General features: G+C 52.9%; 1 protein-coding gene across 1 annotated transcript in view; it reads right to left on the reverse strand.

The window, feature by feature from the left end:
- The window catches only part of SYNE3 (spectrin repeat containing nuclear envelope family member 3), a 108,639-nt gene extending 92,922 nt beyond the window's left edge, over positions 1-15,717 (reverse strand). Inside the window, exon 1 of the mRNA NM_001205869.2 lies at positions 15,682-15,717. The gene's annotated coding sequence lies outside the window, so the exon portion shown is untranslated. The remainder of the gene's footprint in view (positions 1-15,681) is intronic.
- Between the last annotated feature and the right edge of the window lie 689 nt (positions 15,718-16,406).

Consider the following 16,406-nt stretch of genomic DNA (forward strand, 5'->3'; position numbering starts at 1 on the left):
CCCAGCGGGGGAGAGGGGCGGTCAGCACGTGAGCCTGGCTCTTTGCACTCCCACTGCAAGGGCCCAGGGCAGACACACAGGGCTCCCCCCACCAGGCACAAAAACACCACGTGGCCTAAACTGCGTTTCCTTCCTCTTGCACAATGCTGGCTTTGTTGGATTTTTTCCCTTTTTTTCTTTTTGATGTTTATTTATTTCTTCGGTTGCATCAGGTCTTAGTAGCGGCAGTCAGGATCTTCGTTTCATCACGTGGGATTTTTTTGTTGCAGTGCGTGGACTCTCTAGCTGTGGCTCTCGGGCTTAGTTGCTCCACAGCAAGTTGTACCTTGGTTCCCCGACCAGGAATCAAACCCACATCCCCTGGGCTGCTAGGTGGATCCTTAACCACTGGACCAACAGGGAAGTCCCCTTTAGTGGATTTTCTTGCAGGGACTGATAGCCTACCAGCTTTGCATGAAAGGCAAATGCCACCCTCCTGAGTTGACCACACTCAATAGTAGGGCTGCCACCACCCAGGGGAAGGTGCGTCCTTTCTGCGTCCATGGGAGGCAAGCCACACACGCTGGGGCTGAACCACTTCCCCTCAACGGACCTGCGGCCTCCAGCCCACCAGCAGCTGGTCAGGGCTGGGTGATGCCGCTTCTCCTTTGCATCTTCTTCACAGCAGGTGACTTCCTGATGGTGTCTGTTTACTTATTGCTTGCTGGCTGAAGGCTGATGGTTCTAGAATCTTCTAGAATGTAAGTTCCATCAGAGCAAAATATCGTTGTGTCCACTCTCCCATCCCTGTCTAGCATAGCATCTGGTGTGCGGCAGGCGCTCAGCAAGGAGGTGGTGAGCGAATGAATGAATCTCTGCTCTGTGTATTCAGCACCTCTCGTTTGTTCAAGAAACCTTTACAGGTGCCAAGCAGTGCAGCAGAGAAAACACAAAACTAGGATCTTCCCCTGGGGAGCTCACCACAAGTTGGGGGGGAAGATGCACGAACAGAGAAATTAGGGGGTTAAGATTCTGCTCAGAGGGGACACAGCATGGTAAGACTGCCGAGGGTGGGAAGGGCATGCAAGACAGGGAACAGCATGTGCAAAGTAGCAAAGCATGAACTGGCTTCCGAGTAATATATTTTTTTTTGGCGGTGCTAAGTCTTCGTTACTAAGAGCAGGCCTTTTCTAGCTTTGGCAAGCAGGGGCTATGCTCTCGCGGTGCACGGCCTTCTCACTGTGGTGGCCTCTCTTGCAGCTTTAGGGCACGCAGGCTTCAGTAGCTGTGGCACGTGAGCTCAGCAGTGGCGGCTCCCAGGCTCTAGAGCACAGGCTCAGTAGTCGTGGCCCAGAGTCTTAGTGACCCCTCAGCAGGTAGGATTGAACCTGTGTCCCTGCCTTGGCGAGCAGATTCTTAACCACTGGACTACCGGGGAAGTCCGCAGCTGAGTGCTTTGTCCCCAGCATGGAGGAAACGGAGGCAGAGAACCTCAGCTCTCAGTCCTTCGTCCCTACAACATTTACTAACCGCTCTGTGCACGGGGATAGACAGGGACCACCAGAGGACGGGGTGGTTCCTGCCTTCATGTGCTCACAGACTTGGGGACAGCAGAGTCCTTCATCTTTTGTGCACAGGGGCTCACTGCCCATCATGACCCAGGCTGCCCAGAGCTGCAGTCAGGATGGCAGGACTCTGACTAACTAGGAGGACCCACCCATCCCGGTTTGCCCAGGGCTTCCCTGAAACTCCAGTACTTTGGCCACCTCATGCAAAGAGTGGACTCATTGGAGAAGACTCTGATGCTGGGAGAGATTGGGAGCAGGAGGAAAAGGGGATGACAGAGGATGAGATGGCTCAATGGCATCACTGACTCGATGGACGTGAGTCTGAGTGAACTCCGGGAGCTGCTGATGGACAGGGAGGCCTGGCAGGCTGCGATTCATGGGGTCGAAAAGAGTTGGACACGACTGAGCGACTGAACTGAACTGAACTGAACTCCCTGGCTTTAGCCCCTAAAAGTCCTGGGTCCCCGGAGACCCCTCCGTCCTGGGCAAACGGAACAGCTGGTCACACTTCCACCTTTATGTCCCCTCCCAACACCCATCCGCCCACACTCCTGACACCCCTCCCCCTCTCAGCCACTGACAGGTGGGGGCTGGGTTTCCAGCAGCCTGTGTCAAGGGCAGCTTTTCTCCAGGTAACCAAGAGGGAACAGAGGGCACAGTGATGGGTGAGTCCAGTGCCTGTGTGTCCTCCCTTCTCTGATCAGCCCACCTCCCCCAGGGGCTGCAGGCTCTGGGATCCCGTCACTGTTTCCCTTGTCTGAACTTTATCTCCAGAAGCCTCCCTGATCCAAGGTCAGGCTTCCTCCCTAGCATTCCGTTGTGAGCTCAGAGACCCACACCCACGGTAGGCGCCCGATGCACACGTTAAGCTCAAGCAACAGGCAGCTAACGTTGCCTTTTCCATCATCATTTTACAGAAGCGAAAACCAAGGCATAAAACTGGTCAGGAACCCACCTCTGGTATTTACTTCCCAAGACCCTGATGATTCCATTCTTCATCCAGCCTTCCAGAACCTTCCCCACTAGCTCTGCAGAGACACACACCACAGATGCTCTCTCCCAAGGGGACTCAGAAAAACGTAAAAAGTCTTGCACGGATGCCTGTTTCCAGGCTGGGGCTTCTAAACCAGAGCTCCATGCAGAGCAACAAAATTCCCCCTAAGATATTCACAGAGCCCCTCAGCCTGGTGCCTCCTCAAGCTGTTGGAGGGCTGTGAGGTCCCCCAAATGAGACTGGTCTCCCCAAGAATCTGAGGCACAGCGTGGAGAAGTTACAAGAGTCCAACTCTAAAGGAAAGGATGATTAAATTAACCACCTCCAATAAGACCTTAAAGAAACTAGATTTATTCTCTGCTCTGGTCCCCTGCAAGGGCATCACATAGAAAAAGCTAGATCTTTCAAGACACCATCTTCTAGCTCTACCATTCATTTTTGGCGCACATCCTTGGACGAGCTCTGTAACTTCTCTGGGCTAAGCCTCCTGCCCAAGTTTCCACAGCCAGCCCAGGAGTTCTCCCATCAGTTTCCTCCCCTCTTCACGCTAGACCTGATATTGCTGACAAACGAACTAAGTAACTAACCCTTGGGCTCCTCCTCCATAAAGCGCCAAATAAAACCTACTGTGCAGGGTTGCTGATAAAGGAATAAAGTGTCCCCGGCCACCTGTACTCTTGAACTCCATGGAAGTGAGAGCACACAGCTAAGGCTAACCTTTCTGAAGGGTGTGCTCTCTCTGTGCCAGGAGTGAGCTAAGTCTTGTAACACTTACTTCCTCAGTGTGGTCCTTCTCACTACTATTGCGTCTCTACAGATGAAACTACTGAGGCTCAGAGAGGCCGAAGCTTTTGAGCTTTTTTAAAAGGCTTTAGCCTTGAGATACTGAAACACCCACCAGGTGGAAGAAGTTAATTCCATGATGACCAGACTGTAGCCATGACAGAAGTTGATCTATCTTCCACAATTCCCAGTACCAACCTCAAGAAAATGGGAACAAACTGGGAATTCCCTAGTGGTCCAGTGATTAGGACTCGACACTTTCACTGCCAATGATGTGGGTTCCATCCCTAGTTGGGGAACTAAGTTTCCACAAGCCGTGCAGCATGCCAAAAAAAAAGAAAGAGAGAAGAAAGAAAAGAGGAACTGACCCTGGACCTGAAAATTAACTGTACTTAAATCAGTCAAGATAATGCTGATCAGACCATCGCATGACCACCTTCAAGATGATTGTCAGAGCTGACTACTGTACTGCATGTAGCCCCTAACCTCATGTGTACCTCTGCAACTCCCCTTTAGAAGTTTCTGCCCCTGGTTGACTAGGGGAAGTCAGTTCTTTGGGACATGAGTCCACCTTCTCCCCAGGATTGCCGGCTTCCTCTAAAAAGTATCTTTCCTTTTACACAATACCTGTCTCTCAGTACTGGATTCTTCATCGATGAGCAGCTGAACATGAATTCGGCAACAAGATCATGGTAAGTTTGCACTCTCCAGGTTTGTGTAGCAAGGTCTCCAGGAAAACAGCCTTGGTGAGTGCTAGACCTGGGCTCAACTCCTGGGTTGGGAAGCTCCCCTGGAGAAGCAAAGGGCAACCCACTCAAGTGTTCTTGCCTGGAGAATCCCAAGGACAGAGGAGCCTGGCAGGCTACAGTTCACGGGATCACAGGAGTCAGACACGACTTAGCACTATCTTCTTTAGAGTGCTGGACAGGGAGTTCCCTAGGTTTCCTCTAGGATTGAGGGAGGTGGTGATGGAGGACACATGCATTGCAACAGAGCACCAGGTGAACTGTCTGGGGGTGGCCACTGAGTAAAGGAAGACAGTGGGACCCTTTTGCTATTCACCCTCCAGTACACTCCCCGGCATGAAAACTCCCAGGTCATCTGTCCATGCTTTTAGGCAGCTATGATGAGCGCCCCTTGGACCTATCAGGATGTCAGGCCTTGAGGGGCCCTTGGAAGTCATTTAGTTCCATGTTTTTACACATTTTGGCCATTTGCACATCACATCCATGCTTTGGGCTGCATCTGGGGATGCCTGAACTATTATTTTTCTCATTCATTTGTAAAACGCTTAACCCATTGAAACTTAAAATTATTTCAAGAGGGGACCTTTTATTTTTACCTTAAATAGAAAGCCAGGGTGACAGTCAATTGCCATTATAGAACATCAAAAGGAATAAATGCAATGAATATAAACACTGTTTACATAACTCTATCTGGTAGTCAGGGCATGGAGACAGATGGACAAGTGTCAGAGAGGTGTCAGGCCAGACCAGCTCCACACCAAGATGGTCTCCGTACAAAATCCAGTGCTTCCCAACCATTCTGGTGCAACAGTACCACATGGGAAGCTTTTACAAAATACAGATAAGCAACCCCAAGTCCAGAGAGTCACCCATTAGCCTAAGGTGGCATCCAGGTGATTATAAGAACATCGGATAATCAGAAAGATTAAAAGAAAAAGTCAAAAGGAAGATGGAAAAGGGAATTACATCCCCTGTGCTCTGAACTTGCGCCACCACAGGCATCCTGTCAATTACAGGTAGCCCCTGCCTCCCACATCCAAACTCAGAGCTCTGACCTAGTTTGAGCCCCTGTGCTGTATTGAGAAGGACCCCGAGGTCGGGCTGGGAGTAGGACAAATGGAACTGGAGTGGTGACATTGACATTTTTTTCCCATAGTTAATTCTATGAAAGAACAAGATTGCATTGGCTGTTAGGAATGGCTGGGACCTTGGGAGGGAAAATGAAAGACTGAGGAATGCGGTCTGCACCCTGTACATCCCGAGTCCTCCAAAGCAGACAGCCTCGGCTGGGTCCACTCCAGCCACTCACGCACCCACGGATGGCCAAGAACACCTGAGCCTGGGTTGACTCACCAGCAGCTGTGCCAGATCCAACGAGCCCCAGTGCCAGGGTGAAGGCAGGTGGAAGTGCCGAGCTCACTTCCAAGTGACCCACACTGTCACCAAAGTCACCTCCCAGCAAGGGAGCACCTCGGAGGAACAGGGAGTGCTCAGAGAGTCTGGAGAAGGAAATGTCTGGGACTGGGACTAAACACCAGCGTGGCGCTGGGAATGCCTCGTCCAGCTGTGACCACGTCAGGCCCTCACAGCAGCTGTGCAGGGAGGGTATGACCAGCCGCCTTGGACCATCGAATTAGCCAGGCCCACAGGGCTTATGTGACTTGACAAGACCACACTGCAGGTGGTAGGATTAGGATCCCAGCCCAGGTCTGTCTCATCCCATCATTCCAGGCTGCTGGCCCCACACCTCAGGGCAAGGAGCAGAAGAAAAATCAGGCAAAGTAGAACTCTCCATTGCATAGGAAGGCAGGTGACACCTTGCTCTGTGGGTGAAACCATTGATTTAGGATCCCTTTGCAGCTCATGACACAGGCTCACACATACCAAGCACAATTAGGAGTGTAGCACTCGTGCCCCCACTTTACAGACAAGGCAGTGTTAGTCGCCCAGTTGTGTCTTGACTCTTGGCGATCCCATGGACTGTAGCCCACCAGGCTCCTCTGTCCATGGGACTCTCCAGACAAGAATACTGGAGTGGGTAGCCATTCCCTTCTCCAGGGGATCTTTTCAACCCAAGGATTGAACCCACGTCTCCTGAATTGGCAGGCAGATTCTTTACCATCTGAGCCATGGAAGCCCAACCGAGAAGGGAACTGAGGCCCAAAGGGACAAAATTGAAAGGCTCACTATGGGCCCCTCCCAGCTCCCCGAGCTTTGCGCCCTCTGAGCCGTGGCCCAGGAATGGGGCAATCTAAGGCACACACCTCCCCAGCCAGACTCCTCCCGCCCAGGCCAAGGATGTGTTCATCTCACTCAGGCAAATTGAAGGGACGTGGGTGCCCAAGGAGAGCGGCTTCCAGGCCGAAAGGCCCAGATCTCAGCCACAAACATGTGCCTCTATGGCTCCTTAACCAACGTCAGCTCCAGCCAGGAGCTGCTTCCAACAGCGGACAAGTAGAGGAACTTCCGGGGACTCCCCTCCCCTCCTCAAGGGGGCATGTCGCCAAGGAAAGATATGGCCTTCAGGTGGTTTTATCCAGAAGGAAGTGGAGATAAGACACCACAAAATGGACTTCTTCAAAAATCCATGTCCTAAAATTACTTCTGAGCAAAGTTGAGTTTGAAATCAACAGATAAAAAGGCAAGTTACGCAAACCAGGCTCAATGGCTGCCTGGTTCTGAGGAAAGGAATTTAACCCGGCAACCCCAAACTGGCTCACGTCCAACCTACAACAACCGCCGGCTGTGGTCACCAAGTTCTTGACAGCTCTTGGGTCCAGGCTGGAAAAGGGTGTGGGCAGAGCAGGGTGTTCCAAGGCACGCCCCACCTCTGGGGAACCCGGGGCATTCCTGGACCCTTATGACGCTGGCCACTCAGGTTGGGTTTCCTTTGAGGAATGGCCTGGCAATGTGAAAGCCTTTGGGAATTGCAGAGAAAGAACTAGAAGCCTGGTAAGGAGGCCTGAGCTCTGGGTCTGACTCACCGCGTCCTGCCCAGTGCACACTCCCAGACTGGAAAGGCCAATGAAGGCTGATGCCTGAACCCTGGAATCAGATAACATGAGTTCAGTTCCTAACTCCACTGTTAGCTAGCTGAGGACAGGTGAGTCAACCTCATTGTAAATGGTACTATCAGAGCACACGTCACGAAATTGTTAAGAAAATAGAGAAAATGAAGAGTCCAGGAAGGGCTGCGTGCATGGTGAGTCACTTCAGTCCTGTCTGACTCTTTCCAACCCTGTGGACTGTAGCCCTCCATGCTCCTCTGTCCATGGGAGTTTCCAAGCAAGAATACTGGAGTGGGTTGCCATGCCTTTCTCCAGCAGATCTTCCTGTCCCAGGAATCGAACCTGTATGTCCTGCATTGGCAGGCAGGTTCTTTACCACTAATGCCACCTGGCAAGCCCTGGGTAAGAGCTAACCAGATGCTAACTGACAGACAACCAGGCGAGGCAGCTTACAGGGTACCCTGTCCACTCCATCAGCTTAGACCTTCATTCATTCATTGATCCATTCATTCTTCCATTCCATAAAGGTGTGTTGAGCTGCTATTATGACCAGACTGCTCTCAGGGCAGAAAAAAACTCACCTCCAGGCATTTTCAGTTAGATGAGATAGAAGACAAGCTCCACAATTTAGTAAACAATTTAGATAACTTCAGGTAGTGATAAGTGCTAGAGAGACAAAGAAACAGGGAGACAGGGCAGAGCGGTGTGGGGGCTGGGACCTGGGTAGGCTTACTGGGTGGGCAGAACAGCCTCCTGGAGGGTGTGGCTGTCAGATGAGATTTCCGTGAAAAAAAGGAGCAGCCTCCCTGAAAGGTCTGGGGAGGCACTCTTTAGGCAGAGGGAGGAGCAGGAAGGAAGATCCAGTGGGCAACGCTGGGCATGCTGAGTACAGACAATGAACAGCAGGTATGTGTCCCAGAGAAGCCAAGGGATGTACCCAGAGTTTCAAGGCCAGTCCCCAGAGAGGCCAGGCAAGTCGACTGTTCTCCAAGGAGATGGCAGGAAGAGAAGAAAGGGACGACAAGCGGATGAGATGGTTGGATGGCATCACTGACTCAAGGGACATGAGTTTGAGCAAATTCCGGGAGTTGGTGATGGGCAGGGAAGCCTGGCATGCTGCAGTCCATGGGGTCACCAAGAGTTGGACATGACTTGGCGACTGAACAACAACAATCAAGGAAATGGTGCCCTGAGGAGGGCCGCAAAGGGAGCTGGTGGGTGACACCTTCTCTCCCCAGCCTCAGGTCACGTCTCTGGAACCCACCTTTCTCTTCTGTGTCCTGGGAATTACTCTGATGTGCCCTGCCCACTTCATTCAGGGGTGCTGTGAGCATCAGCTCCCCTCAAGTTTGTAAGATCTTATTTTGTGGTGTAAAGACTTTTCATTAAATAATAATATGCTCTCTCTCTCTGGCTGGGATGTGTGCATAAATAATCCTGTGACCCTGCCTTCAAGGACGTCCTAAGCTAGTTGGGAATCAGACATGAAAACTGAAAATTATCTATCACGTGCAAAGTGTAATGAGACCATGAAAACAGAACCTGTCTGAATGGTTGAGGATGGCTTTTCGGAGGAGGTGAGATCTAGCCAGGTGTTCGCTGGGGAAGTAACAGCTGGGCAGAGGTAACAGCATAGGTCTGGAGGTGGGAAAGATGAGGATAGGTATGGGACCTCCTGGGACCTGGAGGTAGCCCAGTGGTGGAAAGCATGAAATAACAGCCCGTAGGCTGGAGGCCTGGGACTTAATCCTTAGGTCAAGGGGCTCATCGGAAGCAGATAAGCAGGGAATCACCTGATTAAGTGACCTGGCCTCTCCTGGTGGGAGAAAGGGGGCAGATTGTAGCCGCCAGGCTGAAGGTCCCCAAACACCTACTTCGAGGCTGTGGCTCCTGAATGAGAGGAAATATCCAAACTTCAAGACACCTTGCTCAGTCGTGTATGACTCTTTGTGACCCCAGACTGCAGGCCGCCAGGCTTCTCTGTCCATGGGACTTTCCAGGCAAGAATACTGGAGTGGGTTGCCACTTCCCACTCCAGGGTCAAGGCATCCTAGAGATCTTCTAACTCCAACCTCCCATTTTAAAAGTTAAAGAGCAGGAAACAGAGACTGGCCCAGGTGAAGGTCAAGTGGGTCTGTGAATGGCATGCTCTTCGCATCATCACAGACAGGCCAGCTCTTTGTAATAACAAGGAAAGAGGCCCCCCCCAGCCCCCCACAGTGAGTCAGTCCTGTTGCATTATTTCAGCAAATGTCACTAGGGAGGCGCGCAGACCTTTTCAGGTCTCACATTAAACTCCTGACTTAAAAGTTCAACCAGAGGCAGGGCCCCGCTACCCACCCCCACCCACCCAGAAGATCAGCCTCCCCATCTTCACCGTGCAACCATCCTAAACTGTGTTACACCAAGCAGACTTTTAGGGAAGGTGGTTGGTTGTAGGGGAAAGGGTATGGGTCCAGGGGCCAGAAGACACCGTCTCAGGTCCCAGATGGGCCCTGAGGCGTGTAAGACACTTGGGCCAGTCATTTCTGGAGACGCAGTGGCAACTCAGTTTCCCCAAAGGTAAAACGATGGGCTCCTATAAGATTTTCTCTCAGGTTCTGGCTGGTTCTGGCATTTTTTTATTCTCCAGTGCAGCTGTTGCTACTAAATATTTCTTGAACATTGCACACACAAGCTCTCCAGGCCTGTGCAGTAAAGGTTTGTTTCCTAGTCTCTAGGCTACCTTCCTTGTGTCAAGTTCTTTCATCAGGTCCTCACAAAAGCCCTGCCCTCCAGGGAGGTATCACCAGCCCCACGGGCCAGCTCCGGCTGACCCAGGACACAGAGCAGTGCTGGGATCTGGCCCCAGGTCCCCGCTGCCCAGGTGAACATATGTGTCCAGGCACAAGGGCTCCCTCCAGGGAAAGCCAACCCCTAAAGCTTCAGTTCTGAGACACCCACCCTTTGAGTCCCGTTGGTCAGGACAGACACCTCTGCACACAGAAGAACATCTTTGAATTGGGCAGAGAGAAGGTGGCCAGGAATCACTAGGTCCCAAGATGGGATGGTTTCCCCCATTCTCAGCACACCCTGTTACAAAGAGAGCAAGTCTGGCTGAAAAGCAGGGAGCCTGCTGGTTAGCGCCTTCAGCATTCAGAGCCTCCCTGGATCTGGGTCCACAAGGCTGGGCCATGGGGCTTCTGGCTTCTGAGGAGTGAAAGGCGTGCTCATACACAGCACATTTTTAAAAAGTCTCCTGGTAGTCACATTCGTTCTCCCTTGGAGTGAAACTCCTGCCCCATCACACATCTGCTATGTGATCTGAGGCAAGACAGTTAGCATCTCTGAACATGTCCCCATCTGAAAAATGGGAATCACCACATCCATGGCACTAAATTGCTTTGGTAACTTACAAATATACCAAGCACGCCCTGCGAAGAACAGGAGGAGTAAGGGGAGCCCTAAGAGGGCTTCTAGGAGGAAAGGCACTGCTTGTAAATTTCCTTTGATGATGCTCCTGTCCACCTAAGCCCTGGAAGTGCTGTGGTCATCGCATGTTGTAGCTCTCTGCCGACTTTTTAAAATTAAAATGATCACATCAATTTAACTCAGATATAACCTCCTGGTTATATTATATTAACCTCCTGGTTTCCCTGCCTGGAGGAGGCAGTGGCCCTTGCCGTAGCGGCACAGGTGTGGTGGGTGGTGTCCTCATAAGAGTCACACGGGTGTGGCAGCGAACTGTCTTCTCTAACTATGTGCCTCGCATTCCCTCGGCCGTGAGACCAGCAGATGGGTCCACAGCACCTAAGGTTCCGCCAGGCTAAACGAGTCAGGATTTTCTGACTCAGAAGCACAATTCGTGAGGCCAGGGCTGTAAACATTCCTGTTGATCATCTGAGATGTAGAGCATTAAGGTCACTTTCTTGTTATGGCTTCAGAAGAGGGAGGTTACTGCTCCTCAATGAGAAATCATGTGTCTGCTATACAACAGGATTTGTGTCGGTTTTTTTTTTTTTTTAATCCAGCCAGAATAACATTTGAATCTGGGAAGAGTGATTTTCTAAGATAGCTTTGTGAAAATGCTCCATATTATCTTCTAATTTTATTTGTATGTATGATTTGATATATGAAAGTGAAAGTTGCTCAGTCATGTCCGACTCTTTGCAACCCCATTGACAATACAGTCCATGGAATTCTCCAGGCCAGAATACTGGAGTGGATAGCCATTCCCTTCTCCAGGAGATCTTCCCAACCCAGGGATCGAACTGAGGTCTCCTGCATTGCAGGCAGATTCTTTACCAGCTGAGCAACCAGAGAATCCCTTGTATATGTATATAATGTATATTAGATACATGTATATTGTACACATTGTGTATATATAAATATATATAGTACACATTGTACATGTATATAATGTATGTATATTATACACATTGTATACGTATATAATGTTTTTCTTATTTTGTAAGTGATGAAGCATAAATTTTAAAAAGTTTATTTATGGCTACACAGCATGCAGGATCTTTGTCCCTAACCAGGGATCAAACCCATACCCCCTGCAGTGGAAGCGAGGAGCCTTAACTACTGGACCTCCAGGGAAGCCCCAGAAATATTTTTTGAAAAGGCCCACAGGCCCACAGAAACAGGGAATCCCACTGAGAAGGGAGTCGACTGATCCTGTACCCTCCTCCTACCAAAGATTGTTTGCGTTATCATTCCCTTGCCTTTTTTTTTTAACCTGCTTAAATCTGTGAAACACTATCTCCATAGAGAGGTGTGCATGAAATATACCTCCTAAGCAATTACAAAGTCAATTCCCTAGTAACCACCCCCTTCTACCATGACCCTCTCAGTCCCAATCTCCTCTCCCCCAACCAAGATGATACTTGACTTTTATTCAAGGTTATCACTTTCTTGATTCTTTACCATCATTTCACATCTCATGTATATATATCACTAAACAACTCGTGTTAGGGTGCTTGTGTTTTGACCTTCCTAATTTCCTGAGCGGCTCTCTGCCTTTCCCCTAAGTCTTTCAAAGTATTTTGGGGATGCTAGGATTCCCTTCCTGGAGAAGGCAATGGCACCCCACTCCAGTACTCTTGCCTGGAAAATCCCATGGACGGAGGAGCCTGGTAGGCTGCAGTCCATGGGGTCGCTAGGAGTCAGACACAACTGAGCGACATCACTTTCACTTTTCACTTTCATGCATTGGAGAAGGAAATGGCAACCCACTCCAGTGTTCTTGCCTGGAGAATCCCAGGGACGGGGAAGCCTGGTGGGCTGCCATCTATGGGGTCGCACAGAGTCGGACACGACTGAAGCGACTTAGCAGCAGGATTGCCTTTGCCAAATCTGCAGCCCAGAAATCCAAGCGAGAGATGCAGGCCACACTACATTGTTACAATGACATTAGGAGGATCAGCATTAATAAAAACCAGGATAATGCCTCTTTCTGGCGTGTTCCCACCATCCTGGGCATTCTGCTGAGCGCTGTCCCCAGATGTCTCACTCACCCTCCCAGCAATCCCACAGGGAGGTGTTGGGACCTCTTAACTCTGTTGTAGAGATGACAAAACCAAGGCTTCCACTGCCAGGACTGTCCCCCATGTACTTCCTAGCTGCTCTTTGCAAGGGAATTCATCCCGAAGTCCTGAAGCAAAGATTCCTTGGGGGATGGGCAGAGGTGGGGAGGGTGGCTACAGACTTCCCTAACTTCCAGTGGCTCCCCCAGGTTCTTCTCTCAGTGATCCAGCTGGGCTACTTTTAGATGTTATAGGGGGGGAAAAAAAAAAGGTTTGGAATCCACTTCTTTCAGCAAATGCCAAAGTCTTAATGGCAACTGGATCCTGCCTCATCAATACTGTTCTCCCGATAATTAACATATAAGATTGTCCTGAGACAGGCGGTGTGGTTGGAGTGAAGAGCATCAAGCCCTGGGTTCAAGACATGTGGTGGCCAAAGGGAGGGGCCTAGGAAGGGATGGAGTGGAAGTCTCTGGAGCAGAGTTGGACACGATTGAGCAACTAACATTTCCACTTCACTTTCATGATAAACCATAATGGAAAAGAATATATATGCATAACTGAATCACTTTGCTGTGCAGCAGAAATTAACACAACATTGTAAACCAGGTACACTTCAATTAAAAAAAGAAAGAAAAAGAAAAGAGGCTACCCTGAGTTCAAATCCTGACCCTACCACTCCTGGCCTTGGAGGAGTCTCTCCCCTCATCTGTGCCTGGGATGTAGTACAGGAGTGGCAGCCTGGCCTGCAGTCAGAATCCTAGGAGATGAGAGACGGGAAATGCTTCCTGAGCCGGGAGTCCCCTGGAGTGCCTGGCTGGCCCCTCTCTAATCTCTCCGCCCGGGTCAAGGACCAGCTTTCATGACTGGAAGAGCTCAGAGGGAGGTGATCCAAGGCCACCCGCCATTTGACAGACATGGGGACATCAAGGCAAAGGGGAAGAGGGCAGAACTGAGGAGGGGAGGACGCTCAGGTGTCCCAACCAGACCCCCGCTGTCACCCCGAACTGTGACACCTGCTCCCAGGGGCTGAGTCTGACATCCCACACAACGCTCCTGAAGGCGAGTCCCGTTTAATTCTCTCAGCAGGTGCTATGGTCATCCCACCTCTCAACAAAGAAAACTGAAGCTCTGAAAGGTGAAGTGACGTTTCCACGGTCACACAGCTGGGGAAAGGTTAACACAGGGCTGGGCCAGCCAGTCTGACACATCCACCCTCATTTCTAACATCTGAGCCACACAGGAGGCCCCTCTGCCCGCGGGGCTCCCAGGGGCTCCAAGCCGCTTTGGAGGTGACGCTGGGCCTGCCCGCTCTGGCCTCCCCAGAATGGAGGTCACCCCGCAGCCAAGCCATGATCCCCCAAAAGCCCCCGCCCCCGTTTCTGTATCCGGAGGCCACCTAGACAAGGACAGGTCCCCAGCTGTGGCAGAACATGCAAAGCACCCGGGCTAGAGGTTTGTTCCCATGGAGACGGAAGGAACTCAAACTTCCCCTGAAGGGTGCCTGCAGGGGCTAGAGGCCAGCCTGTACCCCCAGGCAGAAACCTGAGCCCAGATTCTCACCACTCCCCCTCTGAGCCACCAGCGAATCCTCAGGGCCTATCCTCAGGACCCCTAGCAAGAGAGGAATGAGTTCCAGAAATAAGCCTTCCTGGCCCACACCCGCTCCAGCTGCCCTCCAAGGGGCCTCTCTGGCTGCAAACGATGCCCGGGGGCCAGCGGGCTTGGCACAGCTGTGGCCGTCTGCCTGAGCACAGTCCTGCCTGAGGAATGCACAGAGCTACACGTGTCAGAGAGACCCGCGTGGGGCACAGTTCCAGGAAACAGAGCAAAACCGCCTGTTTGCACGGCGCACCTCCCTGCTCTGCCTCCCAGCTCCTGATCACTGATCGCGCCATTGGCTGCCCCCCAGTTGTGCAGGAGGTGAAGCTGGACCCTTGCAGAGTTAAGTTCTGTTCTTGGCTGTGTGGCTCTGGGCAAATCACTGGCTCTCTCTGGACCCGTTTCCTCTCCTCTTAAGGTTTGAAGGAGGCTGTGCCGTCAGGCTCATAAAAGCAGCGATTTTGTGACATGCTCCTTTTCTAGGAGGACAGTCACTTTTCCCACTGTCTCCTCTTTTCCTCATTCCAAGAAATGTGGCATGCCCCTGTGGGCATGTCAGGCTCCCCAGCTGGCAGCCCTTGGCTGTAAAAAGCCCATCACTAGTGCCAGGAGGAACCTGGGAGAGGGTCCCAGGGCAGTGGGCCAGCGCTTCAGGGCCAAAGTGGTAAAACAATGATATTCGTGATCACGCCACCGGAGTTGTAATCCCCGCCTTAGAATTTTGGAGCGGAGGTCAGTGGGCTGTGCAGGGCACTCATTACCAGTGGGTTGGCCAAAGGGCTATATCCACCAGGTCCGCTGTTCGGAATCTGAAGATTCTTAAGAGGAATCTGCAACCATCTGGGGCTCCTTCAGGCCCTACAGGAGATTTCTGGTCTCACTCTCCCCGCCTTTAGAGATACTGGGATGAGGCTCAGAGAGGCGGAGAGGCTTGCCCAGGGCTGCACAGCCCCGGGAGATTCTGAATGAAACCGGTCTTGCCTGCGAGTGCGACTTCCCCTTCCCACCGAGGGTGCGGGGATATCTCAGGCAGGCACTACGGAGCGAGCTCGCGGTGGCCGAGAGCGGGTATTCCTGCCGGCGTTCACCGCCCGGGTCGGGGACACGCGGCGCAGTGACAGGTCCGCTTGCCCCAAGCGGAGGCAGAATGAAGACTGGAGGCGGCGCCCGACCCTGCGGGGACGTGCTGCCCGGGGCTTACGGGCTGCTTCTTTGGGGAGGGTCGGGGAGCGAAAACGTTCGGGGATTTCGCAGGCGGCAGGAAACGGTTGGGTTTAAACTAAAAATACGCGCCCGCCCGCAGCTGTCACACCAGGGCCCCCGCCCCCGCGCCCCGGCGCGCCTCTCCAGGTCCCCTTGACTTTCGGCGATCACGATTCCTGGCGTGGGGTTGGTGGGGGGTGGGGGGGCGCGCCAGGGCTGGGCCAGGGTGGGTGTTGAGGATCCGACCCTCCGGTCTCTGTTCTGGTCCCCCGGCCCCGCGCCACTTACCCGGACGGGAGCTTGCAGGAGCGCGGCGCCGCGGGCAGTCCGGGCCGAGCCACCTTCCTCCTCCCTGCGTCCCGGGCGGCTCCGGAGCGGGGCGGGGCCGGGGCGGGGCCCGGGCACTCGCCCCCGCCCCGCCCAGTCCCCTCCGGACCCGCCACGCGAGCCGCCCCCAGGGCCCAGCTGAGGCCGCTGGGCGGGCGAGAAAGAAGAGTGCGGCGATCCGCGCGCTCGGCGGAGGGCCCCGGGGCCCGGCCTCAGCTCGGCGGGAGCCTTCGCAGACCCCCTTCCCCGGGGGCAGGGGGGAAGAGAGCGCAGTCATGAGGACTCCCCACTCTCACCCCTGGTCACGCGCCCAGGGCTGCCCTCTCCGGCTCGGGAGCCGCCCTGAGTCCCAGCCACCCTCCTGCCTCCGCCTGGGTCTCATCCTTAGAGACGGTGCGGAGCTGCCTCTCCCCGGGGGTAAAGTTCGATCTGCCGAATTCCTCTGTGTGCCTAGCCTTAGGGAGGGGGTTGGGAGCCTGGTGGGTCTTGTCCTCTCTGAGCCTAGGTGGGGGCAAAGGCTGGGACACCCCCTCCCGGAGGCGCGAAATCCAAGGAGGAAGTGACACCTATCAGCCAGCCTGACGGTGGGGGCGCCCCATCCGGCCCCTCCCACTCCACCGTCCCCGGAGCCTCCAAGCCAGGGATGTTCGCGTCCCAGGCTCGGGTAGGAGGACCCCAGGATACCG

The sequence above is a fragment of the Bos taurus genome, chromosome 21 (assembly GCF_002263795.3).
Source record: "Bos taurus isolate L1 Dominette 01449 registration number 42190680 breed Hereford chromosome 21, ARS-UCD2.0, whole genome shotgun sequence".
NCBI lineage: Eukaryota > Metazoa > Chordata > Mammalia > Artiodactyla > Bovidae > Bos > Bos taurus.